Genomic DNA, 3263 nt, shown 5'->3' on the forward strand with positions numbered 1-3263 from the left:
GTGGGAGTCATATGGGGGTGGTGAGGCCTCCGCAGCAGCACAGCCGGCCACGGGAGGCAGGAGCAGGCGGCACGACCGGCGCTACTTTGGGCGGCTGGAGCAAGAAGACCAGAGGTTGAAGAAGCACTACGGCCGTTGGATGGACATCGTACGATCAGTCGAGCTAGAATCGTGCATATTGACTAAGTTGACAAAGCCCTTCGTCCCCGTCAACTTAGTAGGCCCACTATACTGGGTCCCAGCTAGCAGGGGGTATTCATTTTTTGTGCGTAATAAGGAGGCACTTCCTTGCGTGCAAAGATATAGCTGGTGGGTCTGAGCTGTCAGCGGCGGTAACATTTTTTTCACGAAATACGGAGGCCCTTTCGGTGGGTCCCAGATGTCAGGTGGAGGAATCATTATTTTGCGCATAATAAGGAGGCATTTCCTTGCGTGCGGCCGTGGACCCAGCTATCAGCCTCTCCACGTACAGTCCACCTCAGATGCATGTCGGTCGTTGACCACGTTGACCACGCCACACCGAGAGCACCAGGGTGGTGGACGACGGTGAGGCCTAGGAAGGGAATGACAAGGAGGCAGGGAAGACCTGGCAGTTGTTTTTGTTTCCCACACAGAGGGGAGTACGACTATACGAGGGTTTACTGGTTCGTCTGCCGTCGCCGGAGAATAACAGCAGGTGTGGGTGAGTAGAGGGATGGCTAGGCCAGCGATGGGAGTACGGTGGGGCGGTGAGGCCTGCGCGGCAGCACAGCCGGCCGCGGGGAGGAGGGAGCAGCCAGTCCCGCCGGCACTTGTTTGAGCGGCTGGAGCAGGAAGAGCAGAGATTGAATAAGCACGACGGCCGTTGGATGGACATCCAGCAGTATACATGCCATCTGTGGAAAGCCTCAAATCTGTGGAAAATAGCATACAGCCCATCTGCCATTATTTCAAATAATTTACAGCCCATTTGCTAATTCTTACGGGTTTTTTGGAGCCCATATTTTTTTTGTTAGCATTACAGCCCATATTGTGGCCACGGTTAAAAAATTATATGAAATTTTGCATATGTCGATGCGGTCTGAACTGTTTTTAATCCCAAAATTTCGAGTCACATTCAGACTGATTTTAAAAAGAAATGTATATCAATATAAAATCCAATAAATTGTCCATGCATAAAAATCAATGCAATTCAAAATCTCGAAATGAAAAAAAGATATTTGAAACTAATTGCCGGTTTGATGTGTTTTAAAAATGTACAGCCCATTTCTCGTTACTGATAGGCCATTTTCTCGGCCGGCCGAATGAAGCTCTCCTCGTCTTGAAAGATTTGCAGCCCAACAGGCCTGATAAAGCGACTTACTTGACAAATCAAAAAAAAAACTGGGCTAGCCATATTCAGAAAGTAAAAAAGAAACTACTGGGCTGGACTGTGGTAAACATAAAAGAAAAGGCTGTCTAGACAGGCCAGAGTGTCCCGCACAGCCCAGTTGACACCCTGCTTCCGTCTCAAAAACAAATTAGATAAATGCCACTCCAATTATGGCGATTCATAAAAATGCCACTGCAATTTCCAAAATTTGAAAAATGCCACTGCAATTTTTGCAAACTTTGAAAAACGCCACAGCAGCTTGCAAACTTTGAAAAACACCACTCCAGACTTCGAAAAATGCCACTAGAAATGGCATGAAATGGCATTTTTCAAAGTTTGGAAAATTGCACTGGCATTTCTCGGATACACCAGATTTGGAGTGGCATTTATCAAATTAATCCAAAACAAAAATAACTGGACGAGCTGTTGGGTCCCTGGTGTTAGCCGCTCGTTGTGCAATTCTCTCGTTTATTGACTACATTGACAATGGCATGGGACCCAGATGTCAGAAATCCACTAGGAGGAGCCATTTTTTATTGGCTTGAAATAAGGAGGCACTTGCTTGCGTACTGCCATGACCTTGGCGGGTCCCTGCTCTCATCCTCTCCACGTATAATCATCTCCTGATTGTGTACGCATCAACTTGCTAGGCCCACAAGTCAGCCTCTAAACCCGTGGAGGACAAATACAACCCATTTAAAAAAATAACAACCCATTCCATACGTTCAGACAGAAAGTTCAACATTCAGAGGAAAGTAACAGGTCTGATCCACATATAGAGTACTGAACTTCCACGTTGACAACCATCATAGCCAAGTTAACTATCTACTCCCACTAATACTCTAGTACTGTACAATTACTAACTTACTCTCAGCTAACTAGACGATGCCGGCCGCCATCTATGGTACACGCTAAACGCCGGCACCGGCATTGTGCGCCTCGCCTCAGACTTGCAAGAGGTGCGATAGGGCGCATTGCTCGCGCGCGTTGGCCCTTTCCATGCTGGCGTGGTCCACCGAAGCTTCGGCTTCCAAGCGGGAAACCCACTTGATGAGCTGGTAGTAAAAATCGGCGTCACGAATGTGTGCGTGCCCGACAGCCTCCAGGGCTATTTGCCGGGTGCCGGCCTCCACGTAGTCGGCCCAGTTACGGGCGCTTTGCTCGCGACTCAGAGCGTCGGTGTGCTGCTGCTCCATGTCCCGCTGGCGGCGCAAATCGGTGATACGCTGCTCCTCCGCCAGGCAGTCGCGCTCCAACAACTCCTGCTCCTCCGCCATGCGGTCGCGCTTCAACAACTCCTCGATCTCCGCATTGCCATCTAAAGACAGATAGAATGCCTCCTCCCTCCATCTGCCTTCCGGTGAAAACCCGAACACTAGTTCCGGCGGTGACCGCCTCCGGCATTGCCTACCGCAGACGGCTGGGGGCATGGCAGACGTGGCGAGCGACATCGGGCCGGTGGGGGCTTATGAGGATACGGCGAGTCAGGTCACGGTGGCACCGGAGAAGGCCGGGAAGCAGTACTTATAGGCGGAAGGTAGCGCGACGGTTATCGGAATTCAATGCATAATGGCTTAGCACGCCAGCTTGCCGTGGAAAACTAGAGAAACTGAAATTATGACTGTGTCGTCCCGTCCCGTCTGGGTCGCACGCCGGCATGGCGGTCAAACGAGTGCACTCGAATCATCTCCCTCCTTGTCAATAATGATTTCACGGATTTAAAAGGCCCGCAACAATTAAATTGTATCTTTTTTTGCATCAGTTAGCTGCCTTAATTACGGCCGGCTGCATGCAGGCACTCAGAATCGCTTGCAGGCAGTACGCGAAGCAGCATGCAACGAGTCGCAGCCGAGGGCACGCATGCAGCCACTTAAATCGCTAGAATTAATTAGGCTTAAACTTCTGCATGCCA

The sequence above is a fragment of the Triticum aestivum genome, chromosome 3A (genome assembly GCF_018294505.1).
Source record: "Triticum aestivum cultivar Chinese Spring chromosome 3A, IWGSC CS RefSeq v2.1, whole genome shotgun sequence".
NCBI lineage: Eukaryota > Viridiplantae > Streptophyta > Magnoliopsida > Poales > Poaceae > Triticum > Triticum aestivum.